Below are 24,428 nucleotides of genomic sequence, written 5' to 3' on the forward strand. Positions count from 1 at the left end.
TCCCCCGCACACACTCCTAGCAGAGTTGCAGGCCTCTCACCGTCTTCGCCGTGACGGTAGCCGCACTTGCAGCCTTGCTGCCCTAGTAGACCTCAGATACATTGCCATGCGTTGTGTCAGGTAGCTCGTCTGCATCCCACCAGTATAAGATATGGAGCTAAAGACGCCACCCTGCTACGTCTTGTCTTCAGTCCTCCCTCCGTATGGACAGAAAATGGTGCGCTACGCATACATCCGGCCACTAACTCCGAATCTTCAAGCGTTTGAAGAATAGAATAGTGGAAGACATTGTCCGTAGGCACGTTTCGTATCCAAAATATTGCACAGAAATACTAGGTCGTAGCCTTCCAGTCTGTTCACTACCATCCGCTCCATTACTCGCAATCACCGATGCGGGATATTTTCCGGGTTTTAGGAGAGCCACATAAGGACTGCACTTCCAATTTCTCAGGCACAGTCCTGCTTCCCACGTAGAGTCATAGAGCGACAGGAGGCTTCTGGAGCTTTCACGTCAGATGACAAATCGTATGCGATCACATCTGGTCCTGGATAAGATGATGATGTGAAGCAGATATCGCAGCGTCGAGCTCGTGCATAGTGAAAGGCGCATCCAGACGAATCGTGGTTGCATTGGCAAACCGGTAGAGGGGAGCATAGGGACGTTCCTAATGTATATATGGAATCATTAATTCAACCCATAACATATGGTTAGTTTGTATGAACCCTTACGACTGGTCCAGACAACACTGCAAAGTCGATATGAAGCCGCGCATGCAACCAGCACCGCAAGCTTGAAGTCCGTCGAAAGACATAAGTGCAATTCATTGGGCTGCCGTAGTTTCATAAATCGTTGACCTACACCCTACTGAATACAATAGCCAAGCCTTACTTTGAATGCCTGAGCGTGTTCCTTCCAGAATGCAGCTGAAGCAGGCTACTGCAGGCGCTTGCTACATTGTATTCGTCATAGTTCGGAAAAGCTGCGCCACTCCGCAAAAATACCGCAGCATATTCTACTACACCAGTGATTCATTCGCGCGCGGACCACTTCATATTCGCAGAAAGTTCGTGAATCGGGGCAGCTTGCGCGATGCGTCCCGTGACACTTCACTGTCAATTGTGCGACAGTTCTTATTAGAGCACTTTACCGCGGGAAAAACACATTGCGCAAGCCGCCCGCGAACTGTGACGCATAAAGGTTACACGCACCTCGATGGTCTGGCGGCGCCGGGACTAACACGGGACACTGGCTCGAGGATCCAACTCCACGCACACCTGCACAGATTCAGATAGTTTACATCAGACGATGAAACTGCCAGGATGCATGCGTATCTCAACGTACGACAGAATAGGTTATACACTGCATGCCGACGCGTGTCGCTGGCTGCTTCTGTTACAGTCAATAGTTTGGTACCGCGAGTTCACTTAATTGTCCCTGTATCGCATGCTCCCTTACTGGAGGTTATATATACAGCGGAAACAGCCAGTTTCAACGACAATGTTATGCTACTCCTTGAAGCGGTCTGCGCTGGCTGCATGAAAGAGGTTAGATAAAATGGCGGACGACAGCCACCTCACTGAGATCAGTCTTCCTATAGCCGTTCTAGTTAGAAACGCTAAACTGCCTATTCCTACCTGAGGTAGGAATAGGACGCTTCTTGTATGTACTGTTCCCCAAGCATAGCCGAGCGTCTGTGTTTCGATGGAGTCGGTGCGCTGTAGCAGTCCCACTGTCGCACCAACAGCCCCTACGAACTTCGCCACGTTTCCAGCAATTTTCTCCTTCTTGATTGCCGGAGCAGGTTGCGAAACAATGCTCTAAGCAAGTTGTTTGAAATTATGCGATTTACAAAAACAATAAAAAACGCCGCCTGCGTGCACTGAGTGGGAACGTATCATTGTGGGCGGCTCGCACATGCGCAAATCGCCGCTTCTCTTCGTAGCAAGCGGACAGCTTGCTACGCAGATAGCAGGTCAGGATTCTGTTAGACGATAAGCGAACGTAAGCGTTGACGTAGCACGCACTTGTCCCCCTCACCCGGGCGATAAGCAGGCTCACGCTCCTGGTCGCCTTTCGTAAGGCGATAACCGTGCCGCTACGGTAGCCGAGTGGGTAGAGTGTCGAGCTCGCACTCGAAAGGGCCCACGTTCGAATCCTGGGAGCCGGCAACGCGAAGAGCCGCAGCAGCCCATGGGGTTCGAAGCCCACGATCGAATCCTGGGAGCCGGCAGGGATTTGCACGCCGCAGCGCCCATGGGGTTCGAAAGACGAGGGCCGCCACTCGGGCGTAGTGGGGGACAAGATGAGACTTTGCGGTTTTTTCCGCAAAGTCTCTTCTCGCGTCTCCACGGGTACCTGCGTGGGCAGGTGCCCGTACTTCTTTGTTTCCTTTCTTTTTCACGCCGATCGGCGCTGCCCGCGCATTTGCGCTAGCGCGTTGAAATTCATAGTGAACGAATACCTTTGCGCCGGCGACATGCAACTCCTTCGGAGTGAAAGAATAACAGCGCGAAAAGACAAGGACGAGAACACACATGCGTGCTGTCGTCCTTGTCTTTTCGCGCTGTTATTCTTTCACTCTGAAAGAGTTGTATGTCGCTGGCGCAAAGGTATTCGTTCATTATGAATCACAACAAATAAGACTACTGCTGTTTGACTGAGAGTCAAGACGCCCGTGAAACGTGAACACGGCTGCACTCACCTGCTTCACCTGGCAATACGAGGACGTCTGGTGGCTCCAGGACTCACATGGAAAACGGCTCGAGAACCGAACTCCTGCACGGGTTGAAATTGTATGTCACTCCGGGTGTTGGGTTCACAACAATTCATATGAGTTCTGTAACAATGAAGGCTTGTGGGCACATACAGTATATAAAGTGCCTTGGCATTATGTTACGACACAGCAAACATATTTACATTGGCTTATGAAGACATTCCCAAATTGCTCGCCCTTCGGAGTCACCACAAAGCTTTTTGGCCTGCTTTAGATTTTTTTTTCATTCGCTTTGGTTCTCACGCGGAATAAATTACTAAGTATAAGCATCCTGGCCCGTTTTCTGCAAATACGACTACAGTGATTTATACAATGTGTTTTTCAACTGCGAAGCTTGGTCAAAAATTTGTACGGCCAATGGACCAGTTGCATACGTATTCTACTATGAAATGCGCATTTAAACCAGGTATTTGGAAAATTGCCTACAGATTAACCATATCATGTCCCTAATTATCCCCAGATCTTGTGTGATGCACGAAAACACATGGAAGAACGGGCGTTTAGTAATTGTCTGGAACACTTGCATTAAAAGCAGGAAAGTGAATGTTTCGCAACGCATTGCGCTTAAAATTCTCTATTTACACAGAAATTCAACCGTCTCTCGTGCTGTTGCTTTAGGAGTCAGGGAAATATTTCGATTAGCGGCAGTAACTGTTTTCGGAGCACATAAGCAGCCTACACAGAGCAAATTTTCCAAACACGCCACCAAAGAATGGCCCTCATTTTTTTTTTCAAAATATAAACATCTGCTGTTCTTTCTTGCTCCTGCTGGGATACAATTAATAGTGTACCACTTATTTAGAAACAGCCTGAAAATGAAATCGACAAGGTCAGAAGTGGCACAGGCTTTGAGAAAAAAGTTCAAATCAGTGTTCTATCGGTAATTAAAGGGGCCTTGAATCACTCTTTATCGAGTGGAGAAAGCCATTTGGCGTGAAAATAGGCTATTTCAGAAATACTTTGCCGCAAAACGTACTTCAATGCTGTTAAGTTCGGCTAGCAAGATAGGCCGTTTAGAGCGGGGTGGCGGGCGCCGCTGAGCCGATGGTCATCGGCTCAGCAACGGGTACCGACAAACGCGTCACTTGCCGATCGTCACTGTTGTCGCCCCACCCACTGTGTCGGGGGAGCTGGACAAAGGATAAAAAGGCACGCGTCGGCAGCGCTCCTTGTGAGGCTAATGGGCAGATGGGAGTCGCGTTGCTCAGGCGGTCTTCGTCGCATAGAGCAGGCCGCCACCTGTGTTCAAGCAATTGCGCGGCGCATCCTCTAGTTTGCGGCTTGCTCTAGTGCATGGGCCGGGTAACAAGGGGATTAAAAATGGAAGGGAAATTCTTTTCCTGGTTTTTGCTTGTGTACTTTATTGGTGCTGTTTTTGTGTTACTAGTTTGTTTATTTTTGGTTTGCTCGTGTTTGCTTTGAAGTGAAGCTACAATGTAAGGATTGGCCAGAGGAAAACAGGAAAGAGCGAAATGAACCAATAGGAGTGACTGAAAGAAAACTGTTGGGCTGATTTCAGCTAACCATTGGGTCGTGACAGTGTGTGCTTATAAAACTGTTTGTGAGAGTGCTCCGCCCTACGCTGCCGAGGGGCGGAGGAATGAAATTTTTGTGTGAACTGAATTGCTTAAAAGGGGGAATCCGGTACTGTTTTGGGGGAGAGCGATGAGAGAGCTGGAGTCGATGACTCCGTGAGCTGTTGGCGAAATGTACATATGTAAATAAACGTGTACATACGGAGGAGTTGTTGCGAGCCTTGTATGCAACGTGTAGCCTGACAACGAACGAAAGATTGAGGGCTAGGAGCCCGGATCAACGAGGGTGCCATAAGGAGCGACAGACCAGCAACGGCATGAACTCGAACAGCGGTACTCCACCACAAAAACTAAGTAATGCGTTCAGCAGAAGCGGAGCTATTGGCAATCAGACACGGCATCCGCTGTGCTTCCCTTCCTTCTTCAATGCCTTGCACTGCGAAGGCTACGGCGGGGCCACAACGCTCCAGACATTTCGAAGGCGGAGCTCCCTTCGAAATGTCACCATGGCGTGCAGTTCAAATGTCATTTTGGATGTTAACGTAGACGCCAGGACTTCCGATTTTGGTGCCTGCGACGCGCTAAACGTAAGCCAATCGCGGTCGTCCACAGCGAGCAGCCAGTGGACTCGTGGCGTATTGGAATTATTATTACGTAATAAAAGCACACAGAAGAGAGCGAGGATCATGGCTTCTGTTGCAACGAGAGCTCCACAGCAGCGTACACTGCCCGAGGGGTGGCTCTGCACGTTCGACCAAGGTCACTTTCATGAACATATCTACAATAAGTCGTGATTATAGACAGTGAAACTCGTCACTTATACCCTTAAGAGATTTGATTAGATTTTTTTACTGTGACTGCAACGCCATGTAGGCTGTCTTCGGACAGATATTAAATAGTTCCACCATTTGAAAATCCAACGATTTCATGCGTTAAACCACACCTGTCGTTGGGCGCGGCTGATTATATTACATTATCCTGACCTCCCCCTCGCCTGCAGGTTAAATAAGCTGATTGTGTTTTCAAATATGGATATAGGGGTCCGAAAACACTGGGCTTGATGATAGTAGTGCAAGCTGACATTTGTCTGGACGGGAACCATCCAGCGAGTCCCGAGGAGACATAAAGGACAATCTTCGCTGCCCAAGCAGGGGATACTCTATTAGAAGCAGACGATAGTAAAGAAACGCATTACTGACATGGCCACTCTATTACGAAAGCAAATTTAGCTTCAGCTGTAGTTTTGTTGGACTTTCTAGCATTCAGCTCAAAAGTGCCGCTTTCAAAACTGGGGTGGGGGCAAGTGCCCCCCCCCCCCCCCCCCCTCCGGTAGATACGCCTATGACCAAGGTTCACTTTGAGGACTTTGTATTGAGGACTATAGACAGCCACCTGTAGCTTGGCGTGCTTGCGTGAACAAATATATGCATTATGAAAGCAACAGCGATCGCTCTTTTTGGACAAAGAAATCATGGAAAAACAAACCGTCAGAAAGATGAAACCCTATTGGCCCACCCCCGTTTACTGACCGCACCTCTTCACGATTGCGAAAAAAATAGCGCGGCTCTTATACGAATATATATGGTAAATGCTCAAAACAAGTTGTTTCGAACTACCAGCACACCCGTAAGCAGCCGTAGTTTGATGGGGGCCTAAGACAAACATGCTCCTGTACTTACATTTAGCTGCACGCTACACAAGCTCAGGCGGTCCAACTAAATCCGGAGTGTGACCTGCCTGATAATCAGATCGTGGTTCTGACACGTAATACCCCGGAATTTGGCAATTACCTCTTGCAATTAACCTTGGTCCCCAGCGGCTACGGAGCACCTGACCAATGTGGTGGTCAGGCCTGCGACGCGGCAGAAGGTTCTAATAATCTCTGGAAACTGAACCTAGCAACGTTTAACAGAGGAACCCTCTCGAGTTAGCTTAGATTAGCACAGCAGCTAATTCTGCTGCCTGATAATTCTTGAAGAATTATCAGATCCATTGTCTGGAATATTATTGACCTTACTGAGGTGAAGAACTGGTTATGCAGTGCAGACTAACGGCCACGCCCTCTGCTACACAGTTGTTCTAGATAAGAGAGAATGCGGGGTATGATTTCTATTTCATGAATTCTACAGCATTAATGAAAAGGTAGCGGTCGTCGTAATAAAGCCAAATAGGATATATAGATTAGAGGTAGTACATGCCAGCAGCAGTAGAGGAGAGATGTTGGTAGAATTCGCGGAAACGAATAGACTCCGAAAAATGAATCTACAGGTTTCTACAGGAAAAGCCGTAATGGAGAAACAAGAAATGAAATATATTTCATACATTCTGCCGAACTCAGCATAATGCAGGATATAGAAGTGTTGGGTAGGGTAGGGTAAAAACAAACGAATGTAGGCTGGTGCTCGAAAACAAATATGAAGCTTTAGAAATCGAATAATAATATGGCATATGGTGATGGGCCCTCAATGTATTACGAAAGGAGTGGACAGCGAGTTCCAAATGGTAAGTGCAACGTGGCTGTCAAAAGGCCTAAAACAAGTCGCTGTGAATTGCGTAAAGAAAGTGCGGCGGCAGAACTCCCGTTGACTCTGTGGCGAGTACATGGGACGACCGAAGAAGAAGCCGCTCATCTGGAAGCGCGTCGGCGGCGAGACGATTCTGAATACCGTGCCTAGTAAAACCTGGAAAACTTTTTACTCCAGCCTTGCTTGCACCACTAGTGCAAGCTGCCCATATTTTTTAAAATTTTTTTTACAGCAAAGCTGTTAATGGCTCAGTCTCAGATGATCGTGTCCGCGCGTAGAAAACAAAATGATTGGCTCGAGCATTTTATGTTATGAAAAGGAGAACGGGGAAAGCGTGAGGCGCGCCAACCATTGGCGGTGTACGCAAAAAGTAGGTCAACGGAGGAGTGGGGTGGGAGAGGAGTTGGCGTCGGTTGAATATACCGATCTTCGGTCAAGTACTTTTGTCTGGGAACGTCGTAGGAAAGCGTGAGGAACGCCGGGCATTGTTTAAGTGTTAAAAAAAAAAAACCCATTGTGCTACTCGGAGCCAGCACCGAAGCTTCTTTCCCGAGTACGCAGCGAAGGGGTCGGTCGGTTTACCATTTTGTAGCCAAATTCAACATAGCTAAACCCCAACATAGCAAATCCCACCAGAGCGCCAGCTTCGCTGGCCTTCCCTCTTCACAGGGTGAAAGGGCTCTGCCTTTTTTTTTTTTCTGTGGGTTTAGTCGAAATCTATTTTACCCACTTTTTATTTATTTTATTTGTTTCGGTACTCTCAGGGTCAGAGGCATTACAAAGAGGAGGGGCATACAAAATAGGCGGCAGTTTCCTTAAATTTGTGGACGTCGGTGATGACTGCGATGAAGGCAGGGAGATAGTTCCAGTCATTTCAGTTCGACGAATAAATTACGGCGCAGAGAAAGAACGGGAACACCAAGGGCTGACTCTAAAGTGTTAATTAAAGTGATCTGATTAGGATCCCAAATGGAGCATGCATATTCTAGTTTAGGTCTTATTAACGTCCTATACAGATGAAGCTTAACGGTGCTGTTAGAAGCTATGAAATGGCGCCGTAAGAATCAGAGTGTGCGATTAGCCTTGTAAGGTATGTAGTTCCCATGCATTTTCCAGGATAGACTGCGTGTTAAGTGACTACCTAGATATTTGTACGATGAGACTGGTGATAACGGAGTGTTATTAAGAAGAATAGCGAGGGGTATTAGCTGGAGGACGGCTAGAAATACGCAGGTGTTTGGTGTTAAGCGTCATGAGCCAGTCGCTGCACCATGAAGAAATTACGTTCCAATCCGATTGCAAACATGCTTCATCAGAGGGATTCATAATTAAGCGCTATAGTACACAGTCACCTGCCAAAAGATTTATGAATCTTGAGGCCAAGCTCAAGATCACACGCTTCCGACCTGCCTTTCTCCCCCGCGTTCGCTACATTGAGCCGTGATTGCCGGCTCACACTCCTGCGCGTTCACTTGCACACACAGCGTACGACACGCGGTGACGATTTTATCCACGTTGGTCAGTACCAAAATGTCAGCACCAGAGTCCTGTTATCCAAAATGTTTATGGTTTCTTTTGAGTTGCCTCTACATTTTCCCTTATAATGTTATTGGGGCTAAAAGCGAACTGCATCATTGTTGACGCGGACGTGTACGGCTTATATTCATAATTTCGTTTTATTTCTGAAAATCCTGGCAATAGGAAAGCAAGCGCATTAGAAGCACCGACGCACCAGAAGCTCCCTCATCCGCATTTTTTCACCTTCAACATGCTATTTTAATTTCCAGTGTGAACACCATGCACAGACACATTATATTTAAATGTGTACACTGGACAAAATTTATGATATTTTGAAAGAGAAAGAGGTAGCCAACTAACAATTATTTCTAATGATATGGATAGCCAATGTCTAGAGAATCAATATGTTGCTGTATGTTCAACTCGCTACAAATTGTTTTGCGCACTTTTTGACACTGAAAAAGACCTGCAGACCTCAGTGACCCCTTCAGCAGAGTCTTTCATCAACGGTGTGTGAAATGCACGTGAATGATATGTGTCTCAGCATTGCTTCTCTTTCCAGTAGGTCATGCTAGCGACTCATTAAAAAAAAACTTATAATTTACAACATTTATTGGGGATGGAAACATCGCAACGTGCTTGCAGAGGTCGTAAATATATATAATTAACATAGTAACCGAAGTGAGGCCAAGCTGGATTCAATCGAAATCAGAATCAATAGCAGTCATGCTACTAGGACTCAGAAAAAAAAAGAGGCTGCAGTTTTGCCGGAAAGGCGAAGCAGTAATAATGATAGCGAAGCATAAGACAATTACACGAAAAATATTCTTCCCGTGTAAATCCGTGTAAGAGCCGCACGCCCAACTTGAAAGCAAATATTTTTTTTTAATCCAACCGAGAAGCAATCGCGTTCAGCGCGATTCCCATCGCGCTCCAGTGCGAATTTTCCCGCGCAGCGTATTTTCGCGCGTCGCAACTATATAAAAAAGTCGGTTATACCTTAAGAAGAGAGGAGAGGCGCCCCGCCCTCATCACTGAAGCACAGCAACCTATTGCCACCGCGACTAATTAAGTAGTAGTCCCGCTGACGCAACTCGGCCCAGCTCGAAGCGCGGGCTGCCATGTCCTCCGTCCGGCTCATGACGTCAGTCTAGAGTGCACGCCCATTGGTTGATGCTCGTGTGCATCCGCCTTTGAGGGGCTGCCTTGTAAAGTTGTACACTACTATAGAGGGCGATAGGAGGCGATCGCGGAGGTTTACGGCGGATTTCATACTCGTAGTTGGAAAATAGATAAAACGGCCCGGTTCCTTGTAAGGCTCGTCAAAATTGCGGCAAAAAAGTGCGGCCCTCACACGAGTGTGTACGTTGGTTATATCGCCTATATGAATTGTAGCAACATTTACTGACTAATTAAAATAAACATCGTGCAATGCACGGACCATGTAAACCTGTAAATGTCCCGCTGGATGACCACGAACAGTCGCTATCACAACGCTGGCATTATGATGAACGCCGGCCGCGGAGGCGAATGGTTCGTACAGGCGTGCGATTCACCGCGACTCCGAAAATTAGATTCCTCATCATCTGCAAATTTTTATGTCCACTACAGGACGGCTTCTGTCAGCGATCTCCAATTACCCCTGTCTCTTAACTTAGGCTATGCGATCTGCAACACTTGGGGCGCGGGAAAACATCCTAAGAAGGAAGGCAGCGTGCATGAAGTTAGCAGCCATCCCTGCTCGGCCTTGATCATTGCACCCCCAATGATTACCAACAATTGCAAAGGGCATGCGGGTCGCGTAAGCGTCAACCGCAGACAGTAATTTGCAGCAGCGGCAGGGCTAGATGAGAAGACGCGTGATCTCCTGCCCATGCACGCATTTGATCACGTCACCTCCAACTAACCCGAACATTGAGCGCGTGAGCGAAGATAATGTCCATCAAGGCTCAGCCTTACGGGCTTTTTCTCGCACCCGTAGTGTATGGGTCGCTCACTCATATGACGTTTGAACTTTATACGGAATACCACGGCGACGAAGACAGCGAAAATTTTCCCGGAGTGTCGATACAATGGCTGTCGCGCTCGCTTCTACCGCGGCTGCGGACGTTGCAATGTGCACCGGCTACAAACACAGCACGAGCACCAACGACAAAAACCTTGAAAACCAATAGGGGGCACCTCGCTTATCGGTACTTCGCCAGAACCCGTCTGACGCTGAAAACGAAGTGTATTTTCCACCGTATAAGCACCAGCAGAAACATAACACTATATAGCGCGCGGGGAGACAGCGCACGCAAGGGACCAGCCATCTCGGATGGCCGAAGCTTGAACTCGGCGCAGATTAACTCCAAAATGAAGCGCGTGACCCACATATGTATGGCAGAGGCAGGAAAAGTAGAAGTTGAGGACCCGTGTGTTCTAGCCATTAGGTGAAAGAAGACTGCACGCCGCTATCAAGAAGGTTCCTCAGCTGACGTTTTTTCATCAGCGAGTGACATGTACCGCCACAGTACTTGACACGGTGCTGTCTTCGTTAAGCAACAGGGACTTATGCTGCTACCTGATATGTGGCAGCATATGTCCCACATTGAGCAGCTTGCCATACGGAAGGAAGACGAAGCATATATAACATAGTTCTACGGTGACGACCTTAAACCAGGACGCCTGATTTTGCACTGAGATATGCTGATTGACATTTTAAGCCAGCAAAGGTCGGCATCATTGCACACATTTGGGGACGTCGTGCACATGTTTACGGGGGGCAAGGGTGAACACCTGCGAAACCTTTTCCCGGAAATGGTCAAGCTAAAAAAAATTGCGTTGGCCATACCGGTCTCATCGACCACATCTTGAAGGTCTTTTTCTTGCCTTCGGCGACTGGACAAGCCCGTTTGAACCATCTGGCAATTTTTTCGCGCCCACGAATAACTCTCCCGCAAGATCAATTTGATTAGATTGCCGAAGACTTCATTTCCAGATTAAGTGCCCAAACGAACACTCTTTCAATGATGGTGAAATCATCGTAACAGACAACGAACTGATGTCTTTAATAGTAGAGAGAAAGGCACCAACTTACAAGTCAAAGCAAACCACCTGGCTTAGAAAATAACGCAAACAGTTATACAAAGGAACGAAAATGGGGCCCATAACAGCGCAAGCAAAGTGAAGGCATTTGGGTAAGAAAAGACGCGTGGTTGCGCTATTTGTAAAACTCCCTAGTCTATCTGTGCATTTTCCTTATTAATATTTATTCTTCGTATGCTGCATCTGCCTCTCAATAACACAATCCACGTTGTCCCTGTATTTGCTATCGAGTCCTTTCGCCCTTTTGAGATATCGCTGTCTTTTTTATTTATTTGTTAATATGTTTATTTATTTGGGCACCTGATAATTTTTACTCTCGTAATCCTTTGTTCTGCGTCCGGAAAATAAACGAAACCACTGCCATAAGGCATGCTTTCACTTGTAATGAAACTATGGCGTTACGTAATCACTAATCCATGGTTCTCAAATACCCTTAAGCGCATGAAAGATAAAAAAGCGGCTTTGGCATCTGGAATCTGGAATCTAACAGCTTTTTTTCCCCCGCAATCAACACAGTTTTCGTGCAAAACACAGTTATTTGAATTTACAACCGATATCCACCTTAACATGAATCGCTATACTTACTGACCGACTGCTTATTCCTTAAATTTTTCGAAAGCTTTTGATCGTGTGGCACATTGCCGCCTCATATCGAAACTTTCTGCGTTAAAATTGGACTCCTATACATTGTCATGGCTACGTAACTTTTTGTCGAATCGAGAGCAATTTACATCTGTTAATGACTGCGATTCCCCCAAATCTAACGTTACTTCTAGTGTGCCGCAAGGAAGCGTCCTTGGGCCTCTGTTGTCTTTAATTTATATAAATGATCTGCCTAACCACATATCGCCTTGCATACGAATATTCGCCGATGATTGCATAATCTACCGCCAAATAACCAACAGTGATGATCACATAGCACTCCAACGAGACCTAGATATCGTGAACCAGTGGTGTAACACATGGCTCATGACACTAAACATGTCAAAGTGTAAAGCAATGTCTTTCACCCGTAAACCTGTTAATTCGCAGTTTATCTACCACATTAACAATAGTATTATATCGCCGACTACACAGTATAAGTATCTTCGTGTGCACCTTACACCTAACCCAACATGGTCCGAGCACATTACGTGTGTCTCCGCCAATGCATCTAAATCATTGGGGTTCTTGCGCAGTGTTCCATCTGCCTTGCGTAAACTGGCGTATTGGATATTCGTGCGACCCCAGCTTGAGTACGCATCTCCCATCAGAAATACCTAATTGACGCATTGGAAATAATTCAGAATAGCCCCCCCCCCCCCCAAGTCGTTTCGTTACTCATAATTACAGTTCCCAGTCTAGCATAACGCAGATCAAAGCCGAAATATCATTGCAGTCGCTGAGTACTTGCCGTGATATTGCATTGCTTGTCATTATTCCATAAATTCACTCTGACGGAATATCCCTACCATGCTTGAAACACCACGTCTTCAGATCGCGCAGATTACACAATAATTTCAGCTATGCCCGTGTATATGGCATGACAAAAGCATTTAACTTTTCACCACTGCCTCGCGCTATCCGTCTCTGGAACAGCCTTCCAGATAGCATTGCCTCGCTCACAAATCATGACGCTTTTTGCTGTAATTTGACGAAACATGTTTCTTCACACTGATGACAGTTTTATCAAACCGATTACGTTTTCTATGCATTGTCTTTCAATGCATTGTCGTTCTCAATGATTGTGTTATTTTTTTATTTTATTGCGATAGCAATTATATGGACACTTCAACCGGATTTCTGCCGTCGGCGTCACCGTGAGGTTCCGTATAGATAAAATCTTCGCCGCGCGCCGTACGCCCGAGCGGAAGCGTGCGGGGACGCGCGCTATCACGGAGAGCGAACGCACGGCGGAAAGCAAACGCGACCGTCGCGCTTTGAAAGGCCGTGGGGGTACGGGAGGGAGGGAGCGAGGGAGCAAAGGAGGCGGGGCAAAGCTGCGCTCCGGCACGCGGGAAGCCAGCGCCGGACGGAGCGGGGGGGGGGGGGGGGGGGGGGGGGGGGGGCGCACTTCTACTCTGCCAACAACCGCGCTCGTCGCTCGCCCGCACCGTCTCTTATCTCCACACGGCTCTGACCTTTGTATGCGCTGTGCATTCGCCGCTCAGTTTTCGTTGAAGCGATAGACCGCACGTACCTTCGCTCGCTGCGGCGTATGCGCTTGCTGCCAGCGTTTTGACAGTCGTCTCCAGTCATTCAGTGTGATCTATTCATGTTTGCTTGTGCGCGCTCACACCACGCTTGTTCATTCAGCTAGTAATAGTCGGGCCACATTTTCCAACGCACGCTACACATGCAATGCTGCCCGGATTGGCAGTGCAGCGCTACAGGTGTGTCCCTTCGCACACGCTGCCCACGGGAAGCGCTTCTCATCAACACCACCGTTTCCCACGCGCCTTCTCGTGGTCATCGAGTCTCTCTTCATGTCGGTCTACTTACGCCGCAGCACACCTGCTTACTTAATCAGCTCATGTTTACTACAATTCATATTGCTACCAAAGCCGCTCACCTTACTTCGTATGACATTACTGTGTTGCTATCGCATTCATTGCTTCGCGCTTAGGGCGAAACTGTGACATTTTTTATTCACTTTTTTTCGCTTTTTCAATATTAGGCAAGGTATAAAGTCCTTTGTAACTATGTAATGTATAATGTAACTTTTTTTTTCACTCCTTGCTGTTTTTTTTTTTGCAATGCTTATCTGTTGACTTCTTTTTCTTCTTTTCTTTTTTGACGATATGTCTAGTTTTTGTTATATGCAAATTTCTTCTGTTCCTTGAAGCATCGCTATGTTTTAACCGAATGCATTTATTGTAACATACGCCCTCCTCATCCGATGCCTCTTCGTAGGCCTGTGAGGGATTTGTAAATAAATAAACATAAATGAATATAAGCCTACATGGGTGGGGTTCGGAAATCTGGTCAGGCCCCAGCCCCCCCCCCCCCCCCCCCCCCACCCCTTCCCGGAAAAATGAAAACTTTCCGCCTATGCATATAATTGCTAACGCAATAATAAAGTGCAACTCAGCACACCTCCTCTTCCTACACTCCAGCCAGATCACCAAGGATTCCAAAACGCCAAGTGGTGTCATATGCTTTTTTTCATGTCTAAGAACACTTACAATAAAAACTGTTTATGCGCAAAGGTATCACGAATATTTATTTCGATGCGGACAAGGTGATCTGTTGTGGATCTAGCTTCCCTGAAACCGCACTGTAAGGGATCTAGTGTTTTGTTATTTTCGAGAAAATGGATCAGGCACCGGTTAGTCATTTTCTCACAGAGTTTGCAACTTATTAAGGCTATAGGCCTATAACGGCTAGCCGTAGTCGGGTCCTTGTCCTTCCTTGAGAATAGGAATTATTATTTCCTCTTCTCAGGCAGCGGCAGCCGGGATGTACCCCCCACAGAATACGGAGTTGAAAAGCGACAGAAGTGTTTTGTGAGTTCCAGGGTGTAAATGTTTGATCATGTCGTAAGCTATTCTGTCTCTGCCTGGCATTGACGTATTACAACTCAGTGAGACCTGAAACTCCGCCATGGTAAATGGACGTTTGTAAGCATCATTATTTGTTATTTTCCGATCCAGGGGCAATCGCTCTGCTTGCCGCTGGTACCGTAGAAAAGTATCTGTGTAATGGGCCGAACTAGGATTGTACTCGAAGTGGGCACCTATAGGAATCAGCCTGGTCCTGAAGAGTGTTTCCTTGGGTGTTTACTAATTGTAGAGGATGGGTTTGGCGGTCCTTTAATTTCTTGACTCGGTTCCAGGCTTTGCTTTCGTCTGTGTAAGAGTTTATGCCTGATATGTATTTTGGCCTGCTTTCCCTATTGGCCCGGTTGCGCGTTCTTCTATGCTCACTCTTTGCTTTCTTAAAGTTTGTGAGATTTTCTGAGGTAGGAGAGTCACGAAGGTGGCCCCGAGCCTTATCTTGCTTTCTTCGTGCTTCCCTACAGCCATGAAGGAACATGAAGATGATAACATCTAGGCCGATTTCAGAAGCAGCAATTGAAGTTGGAGGTAAGGCACCAAGGCAACCAGTAGGTAAGCTTTGCCATGTAAGAAAGCACCTAATAAGGAGATGACAAAACATGAAATTCTCAAGAGATCAGATAGAATTCGCTGAAATGTCAAATGTGAGAAAGAATAAGAAAGTAAACGATATACAAAAGTCTGTGAGAAGAATACTTGACATAGGACAGGTCAAGGTGCATGCCGTGAAAGATAAGCAGGGTAATGCGCAAATGCCATTAGCAATTTCGTTGATGTAGTAAAAGCACCAGAAGAACTGAATACGGACAAGTACAGTACCCAGAGTATCCACGCAAGCTTCATTGAAAGCAGGGAAGAAAAGGATAACGAGGCTCCTTCCATAACTAGAGGAAAAGCTACAAAGGCAGGAGAAGATGTAATAACAGTCGATTGGATCAAAGATGGAAGAGATACTGTGCTTGTATAACTTGCGGTACTTTCTATGCAATGTGTCACGACTTCAAGTGTACCAAAGAGTTGGAAGAATGCAAAAAATATACCAGTCCATAAGAAGGAAGACTTTAAATTATTGAAGAATTATAAGCCCATTAGGTTGGTTTCAGTATGCTATAAAGTATGCACAAAATATTGCCAAAAGAAAAAGCACCTCGCTTGACTTCTATCAACCAAGAGAACAGGCTGGCTTCAGGAAAGGATTTTCTACAATAAATCACCTCCATGTCATCAATCAGCTAACTAAAAAATCTGCGGAGTACAATCAACCTCTCATTATGGCTTTCATTGTACCCCGAAATTGCATTGATTTTTGCGCATTTTACGAAGAAACAGCTTCGCTTTCGCGAGTGAGGCGTCTTAAAGCAGTTTGGCCTTTGTCATGCAGGTTTCCGCCCTCGAGGCCGCAAATCTTCCATCAATGGATGATTAACCTCAAAAGCGACAAATCCAAACCAACTCCAGGCAGTAGGCTTTGCAGCGACCATGAACTACACATGGCTATGACATAAATAAACGCACTGTTCTGTTGTGTCATTGTTGTCCGGTTTCATACGAATGTGTAGTGATCTTCGGTGGTTTAACACGTGCCCACCTCATTATCAGCAGAAACTATTATACAGCACTGAAGGGGCTTGTACTGAGCTATATATAGGCAAACATAGTGCTCATGTTCCAACTTAGCCGTTGTTGTACATCACCAATTCAACAGCTTGCGGTGCCGATTCCGGTTTGGTCAAGGCTGTTGTGATAAGTGGATATGTCATAATCGATCGCCATAAAATAGACCTCAATGTCGTTGTGTTTCCTAAATGACTTTCTTTACCATGTATTCTTCTCGGTAAGCCCACTATAGCTTAATGTGGTACGCTCCATTTTTTTAACGCATAGTGACTAGAGCACTGCACGGGCTCGGGCTTTCGGGTAAGCCCGAGCCCGGCCCAGCCCGTGGGCCGGACCGGGCCGGGTAGAACAGTTTTTTCACGGGCTCGGGCTGGGCTCGGGCACGGCGTGTGCTTTTTGACCCGCGCTCGGGCCGGGCTCGGGTTTTTTGACGCGGGCCCGGGCCGGGCTCGGGCTTTCTAGTGGTGTGCATGTAACGTGCAGCGAATTATTCTCGGGCGTCTCAACTCTGAAAAACATTATTTTTCGGTCTCGGGTCGGGTTCGGGCCGGTTTCGACTCTTGCTCGGGCCGGGCTCGGGCCTAAGGTAAAGGGTGGCGGGCCGGGCCGGGCGGGTAACGTAGATTATTTCCGGGCCCGGGCCGGGCCCGGGTCTTGCCATAAAGGTTTTGATCGGGCTCGGGCGGCCCGCCCAACGTAAAAACGGGCCCGGGACGTGCTCTAATCTAATGAAAAAATCGGCCCGTGCAGTGCTCTAATAGTGACAGTGCCATTTATCTCAACTGAGATCAGTGAGCAATGTGCACTGATCGTTCGTTCGTTTAAGAGTATCTCTTTACATTGTTCGCTTTAAATAAATGGAGTGTTTGCAGTTTGCTCCATTGCGTTAAAGATTGCTGCTTATTAAATATTCAATGCGTTGTAATTCTAAAAGGCCCCGACAATGCAGACGTTTTTACTCTGCAAGACTGCGCGACGACTTTCCGATGTTTGCCTTAGATTTCCATGTGCATTTTAGGATAGAGAGGGCGGCGTTTCTGAAACCTTTCAATGGTACGCAAATATGAAACGGCATACACTGTTGCGCGAGTGTACGTCATCGTAAACATGGCATGACTACCCATTTTGTAAAGAAAAAAAATATCGCATTGCAAAACCATGTTAACAAGCGTGAAAGTCGCTGGCAGAAAAGCACAATTCGAAAATATGTCACTCTCTAGTGTGGGAATCCTTTTGTCTTAAAACGCGCATTCAGTCAAACTTTCTTTGTGTTTGTGGCTGCTGCATGCTATGTTGTCCTACTCTAAGGTCAGTGAGCATGTGATATCTAAAAAAAATGTCGCTGTTTCGCCCAAAAGGCGAAGCATCAATTGCGATAGCAAATTAGTAGAGAGTTATTCAGAGTAGGGATAGTAGTTTTATCGGCTGCATAAACTTGGACACATTCGCTTACTAACTGAATTAACAAGCGTGGTGTCAGCGCGCACAAGCAAACATGAATAGATCACACTGAATAACCGCAGACAACGACTGTAAAAACGCTGGCAGCAAGCGCAGCCATCGCAGCGAGCGAATGCACAGCGCATACAAAGGTCAGAGCCGTGTGGAAATAAGAGACGGTGCGGGCGACCGCCACAAGCGGGCAAAGTACAAGCCCAGTTGTTGGCAGAGTAGAAGCTGCCCCTCCCTCCCTCCCTCCCTTTCGCGCTGCCTTCCCGCTTTCTTGCTTTCGCGTTGGAAATTGAGTGGCCAGTTCCCCTTGCGCCCGGTTGCAAGATACGCACTTGGTGCCTGAGCACAGCGTCGGCCCCACCTCCCTCCCATACCCCCATGGACTTTCATTCACGTCGTAAAGACGTCATAACCGAGCTTTAGTGCTGCAGTCTCCTGAATTACCTTAAATTTGCAGGCGTAGAAGTCTATAAAGAGCAGTGCGGCTTACGTACACAAGCTAACTTTTGGATTTACTGTTGAGGCATTTGTATCGCTTGTTTAGCTAGCGAGCAACACACAGACACACGCGCCGCCCATTTCGGCCCAAATCAGGCCTTACTATTTGTTCGACACCGTTACGACCAAACAAAAGTTGTTAACTTAGCTTTTGCTATTGCATTGACGTTGTCATGCTATGTCATTTCATTGACGTTGTCATTGGGATCTGCCGTCTCTTTTGACGCTACCAGTCCTAAATAAAATGTTTGCCAATCTGAGCAACTGATACATAAAAGACACTGAAGCTGTGTAGGCGAGTTCTCACAGCAACGGTGACCACTAAAGGGCGAGTATTTCGATGGATCCGAAGCTACTTGACACGAACTTCCTTGTTTGTACGTATTGAAGATGGTCCGACTACCGATCTACACGGGCCTTGGAATCCTACGAAACGCTCTTTTAAGCGCTATTCTTTTCAACCTCGCGCTTCTTGCGCTGGCCGATTCCCTACTGAAAACAGCGAGTGTCCCAATCTACGCCGACATCTGCATATGGGCATCAGCAGTGACTCGCCTTGAGGTTCCTGCGAGGCTACAGTAGGCAGCAACAGGCATCTGGCTATGTTTGCACACAAGGCCTAACCATGGTAGATGGTAGAACGATGTGCATTATTCGCTTTTACGCGAAGAGCGATAACTGGTTATCCAGTATGCATCAATGGCCAGCCTATCTTCTACAAGAGAAATCATCTGTTTTTGGGTGTCATTGTTAACCGGGACGTCTCCTGGAGCGCTCAGGTTGCCCATTTAATGAATACGCTAATATCTGTTGTCCGCGTCTTCAAGTTCATCGCTGGCAAAACATGGGGTTCATCAGTGGGGTTTATGCCAGGGTTGTACCGAGCACTTTTTATCGGATGCCTGTACTATAGCTCTTCCGTGCTTTCTAAACCTTGTAAGTCAAATCTTCGAGCACTTCCGAGCGTGCAAACACAGGCACTACGCGTTTGCCTCGGTCTCCGCCGAGTGTCTCAACAGCAGGAACAGTTATAATGGCTCGAGACCATCCAATCACGACATACGTTACCACCGACACGCTTACAACTCAGATCACGGTTGTCACGGATCACGATTTCACGGTTGCCATCAAGCTATCTTGCTTGTCTGCCAGAATGACGACCACAGGCGTCATTTTCCAACGTACTTAGCACTCACCGTCGGCTTTCACCAACACCGCCTAGATAGCACAAGCCTACGCACTCCTATATATGACGCCATGCTCACTGGCCCGAAATTTCCATTGCCAGGGCTGGCGGTGACGTCAAAATCACTGTTGCTTACGCGGGAGCATCCCCATTAGATTCTATCGCAGTCGGGTCAGGTAGCATGACGTCATGATCGGAGTGCGTAGGCCTTGTGCCTGCGCACAAGGTGGTGGTGCTGGTGGTGTTGCCTTCACACCCTCGGCACGTTCACCGTCAGCCTTGTGGTGTTTACATGAACCAGATGTGCGTATTTCCGTTCCAGGAATAAGAAATAAGTTTGACTTGTCTACCTTCACTTTGAAGCAAGCAACTCTGCATTGTTTGCATACTTTCTACTTTGACCGAGTAGACATGTATACGGATGGCTCTTCCAGTCAGACCAGCTCCACCGGCGCAGTGATTATCCCATCACGATCAATAGGCACCAGATACAAGATTTCTCCGTCACAACATCGACCGGTTCGAAGCCTGTTGCCCTCCGAGGCGCCATTTATTATGTAACAACCAACCGGCTAATCAGTCAGTAATATTCTGCGGCTGAAAAGCGGCCCTACAATTTCTTCTGTCAGCCCTTCGTCGCGGGTCCTGTGAAACTCATGTCGGAGATGGGAGAAACGCACCGTCATTCGATCGCGAAAGTACACGACGTCGTGTTTCAGTGGCTGCCGGGTCATTGCGGCATGTCTGGTTACGACCTCGCCGACGAAGCTGCTAGCACACGAATGAAGAAATTCTGTTTCTGTACCTATATCGAAGACTCACGCAGCCTCTAACTTAAGCAAGCTAGCGCACCGTATTATATTGGAGAAGTGGCATGCACCTGAATTTACCCAGCATGCTTGGCATTCTCTCGGCATTACCTAGGCTTCGGCGGCGTGAGGAAGCAATATTGGGCCCTACGCTTGGGCATTGCATTCTCCAATGCATATACATGTTTGAATGGAATGACCGATAGCAACCAGTGCAATGGCTGCGGTGTAGAGGAGAACATAGAACGCCTCCTTTGCTACTGCCCATCTTATAAAATGAAAGACATGACCTGTGCACAGCTCTATATAAGCTGGATAGAAAACCGTTCCCCTTGAACAAGATCTTGGGACCATGACCTCGCATATCGCAGCTACAAAAAGGCCATAAAAGCGCTGCTGCGATTTTACAAAGCTACCGGATTGAGTGACCGTCTGTGATATAGAGCAGAAAAATTATTAAGTTGGCGATATCCACATCGGACTTTTTCTTCTCCTCTTAATCTTTCCCTCCCCTTATTCCTTCCCCCAGTGCAAGGTCCTGGTTAACCTCCCTGCCTTTCATTTATCATTTGCTCTCTCTCTCTCTCTCTTATCTGCTGGCTGATCTGAGTGATGATAATGGTTTAAGACAGTATTACAGCAAAGCTGTTAATGCGACTGGTAGCGTTCGAAAACGCTATATGCCAGTTTTTTTACAATAAATCCTTTAAAAAAACTAAATCACTCAAAAGTGTATATATAAGGAAGTGCGAGAATTGTTAGGGGCGAGTTCCTAATAGTCTGCGTTGTTTAGGAGTAAAACGAAAATTGTATAGCTCTCGTTTTGGGTTCTTTATATCAAACGCCTAAAAAGTATTCCTCTTCAGTAGGAGATTCATAAAAGACAGAAATTTCATAGTTAAATGAAATGGTGGTCACTATATGAGTGGCGTGTACCGACAACTTGAAGTGCTTAGGCTAAGTATACGGGCTTTGAAAATAATTACTGCATAATCATTTCCTCCCGATCTTTACACTTTATACACGGCAGTTGTCGTTCTATGGTCTCCTTGATTAACTACACTAGACGCGATCTTCTTATTTCGTTTGAGTTGGAAGCATGCCGTGTGTGACGAACGATAACTGTTTCATCTCTGAAGCCTAAAACAGCCTTTGTAGATAGGTACTTGTTCGAGCATTGCCGAAGGTCACACAGCCTTTATTCGCTGTATTTGCCAAAGTCCTAAAACAACGGCGCAAGACACCACCTTCAAAATTGGTGAAAATAATGTTAATGTTAAGAGTAAGTGGTGGTGAACCTTTCGTGATCCATGTTTATATAGAAGCTTTGCACATAATTACTTAACCCTAGTTTCCCTCCGTACGTTCATGCCTCAAGCCAGGTTTGTAGTTGGTTTCACCGGTGTCTTCGGTGAATTAGGCAAGGTACCTTGTTATTATTTTTCCAAATAAGACCCAAGTTATGGCTAATGCGTACGCAATGTTCGAAATATGTTGGTTAATGTCGGCATTTCTAAGAAATTTCGCATTCAAATGCTCCGGAGCATTAAAAGAGTGCTTTACTTGCGGCGTAAAATTAAGCCCCTGCAATGACTTAAATACATAAGCGATCAAGAGCACAGTTAACACAAATGGGCAGACATCTATGAAAAATTTGTGTGGCATGTTAAATGCGTGTGGATCAAATACAGATTAAAAAAAACAATTTTAAGCAAAGCGTTCACAAGTGTTACGCTGCCATGGTCTGCAACGTTTCCGAACGTCCCGAGCGAACTTTGCGTTTCACAAACTTTATGTTTAGTGGAAATTCCACCTTAAGAAGAAGCCTTAGCTCGGCATCAACTCCGATGCCACTTGTTCAAATGCCTGTAAAATGCGGAAATGCTTTTCTGAGATAACCGCTTGGCCAATTTTAGACTCTAAATACCCTCTGGGTTTATGGACTTAAATAGTTTTTCAGATATTTGCCAGACATCGGTAAGTCTCAAAACAATAAAAGCACCAAGTTTACAAATCCTTAACTCTGCAACAAGAATAGATATCACATTTCTTTAAACTGCATCCATTAGAACATCCAAAGCGAATAAATTCCATGCATTCGTTTATATTTTACGTGAATTTGTTAGAATGTTTTACACGAGTTTTGTAAAAGTTCTTTTCGCATTCGACAGCCTGATGTATTCAACAGCCAATACAATAATCAGTTTTGCCCGCTTTAGATGTATTATTAGATGCAATTTACAAATTTGTGATACCTGCTTTCATTGCTGAGTTAGAGCTTTTAGCTAAAGTTTCGTTTTCGGAAAATTTGCAATTATTTGTGAATACATCCATGTCCTGAATAAAAATCTGCTTGCAACAGTCAATGAATTATAACTTTTTCTTTAATACAGAACAAAACTCATTAAAGAGGATGCGCTGGTTGCCTAGGGAGACGATTTCTCTTTTCCCATGTATTTAGATAGGAACCCCCGAATTCAAGCTACTTCTTAAGTGTGAAGTGTTATACGACGTTCTGGTGCCCTCGCTGTACTAAACGAGGCACCTTGCTTCGGTGAAACTAAGGGCCAGGTAATGGGTGATTTGTAGGTAATGTTGAGAGGGGTCTGGTTAATTGACGGTTTTGTAATAAATTACGTAGACATAAATTCTGGAACGTTCAGAGTGTTTCACATGTACACAGAATGGACCCGTTTTTCTGGCAAAAAAAAAAAAATGTTACCCAGAACATGTGGGGAATATGGGTGGAAGCCTATGGCAGATATGTGCGTGAGGGCAATGGAAGAAATACGTGGGCATGTGCAATAAATCCTGCGCCTGCAATAAAAATTAAGCTAGTTTTCGAAAGTGCCATAATGCCGTTAGCAGCTAGGCTACCCAATAATCCGAGATAACCCTATGTGACACCAACTTCATGTTTGTTTGCATATGCCTATCTATCGGGGGGGGGGGGCAAGGTATGCCATTTGCCCCCCCCTCCCTCCATCTTCGGAAAGCGAGTACTTTCGGCTGCACGCCGGAAAGTCTAACAGAACTACAGCTGAAGCTAAATTTTCTGAATCGAGTTGCCACGTAAGTAAGGCTTTTCTTTGCCACGTAAGTAATGCCACGTAAGTAATGCTTTAAGGGGATACTGCCCAAGCAGTATCCCCTGCTTGGGCAGCAAGGATTGTCTTTTGTGCCGCCTCGTGACGCGCTGTAGCGGGCGACGCGCGGGATTCGCCATACAAGTTCTCACATTGCGGAGAAAGCCTTGCACTGGACAGTTCCCACCCTATCAAATTGCCGCTTGCGCTACTTGCACCATGCCCAGCTTTTCCGGACCGCATATCGGTCCGGAATAGCATATTTGAAAACGCATATTTGAAAACGCAATCGGCTTGCTATATTTAAACTGTAGGCGAGGAAATGCATAGGTCCGGATAGAGCATTGTAATCAGCCACCCCCAACGATTGGTGTGCCTTTTACGGCATGAAATCATTGGATTATGAAATGATGGAACTGTTGAATCTCCGCCCAGAGATAGCCCAATTCTAGTTCATGAGCTCGTCTACTCGAAGAGGCGGACATTACTTGCACAAGAAATTGAAATGCATAATCGAATGATTAACAAAAATTCACTAATTAGGTTTTAACTAATTACCTGATGGCCCATATTGCAATTTACAAATTGTAGCCATGGAGTTCACAAGGCGGATCCACTTGGAACGATTTCTCGGGGTGACACCAGCTTCGAGATATTAATTCCCGAACTTTGCGGAGAGATGCATTGGCGTTCCAGTTAGTTTCTTAACAAAACGTCGCATTCTGCATTGAAGCACGAACTTAACTGGAACGTCAATGCATTTTTCCGGAAAGTTCGGGAATTAATATATCGAAACTGCTGTCAA

General features: G+C 46.3%; 1 protein-coding gene and 2 long non-coding RNA genes across 3 annotated transcripts in view; 2 read left to right on the forward strand and 1 right to left on the reverse strand.

Annotated features, from left to right (window-relative positions):
* LOC119433466 (uncharacterized) overlaps positions 1-24,428 on the forward strand; it is a 162,292-nt gene that overhangs the window by 51,261 nt on the left and 86,603 nt on the right. The window lies entirely within an intron of this gene.
* The window catches only part of LOC125941598 (uncharacterized), a 109,957-nt gene that overhangs the window by 46,065 nt on the left and 39,464 nt on the right, over positions 1-24,428 (forward strand). The window lies entirely within an intron of this gene.
* The window catches only part of LOC119433468 (uncharacterized), a 37,233-nt gene continuing 14,004 nt past the window's right edge, over positions 1,200-24,428 (reverse strand). The window contains exons 3-4 of the long non-coding RNA XR_005188379.2: positions 2,703-2,776; positions 1,200-1,275 (exon numbers count right to left, since the gene is read on the reverse strand). This is a non-coding gene — a long non-coding RNA (uncharacterized LOC119433468). The remainder of the gene's footprint in view (positions 1,276-2,702; positions 2,777-24,428) is intronic.

This window comes from Dermacentor silvarum, chromosome 11, assembly GCF_013339745.2.
Source record: "Dermacentor silvarum isolate Dsil-2018 chromosome 11, BIME_Dsil_1.4, whole genome shotgun sequence".
NCBI lineage: Eukaryota > Metazoa > Arthropoda > Arachnida > Ixodida > Ixodidae > Dermacentor > Dermacentor silvarum.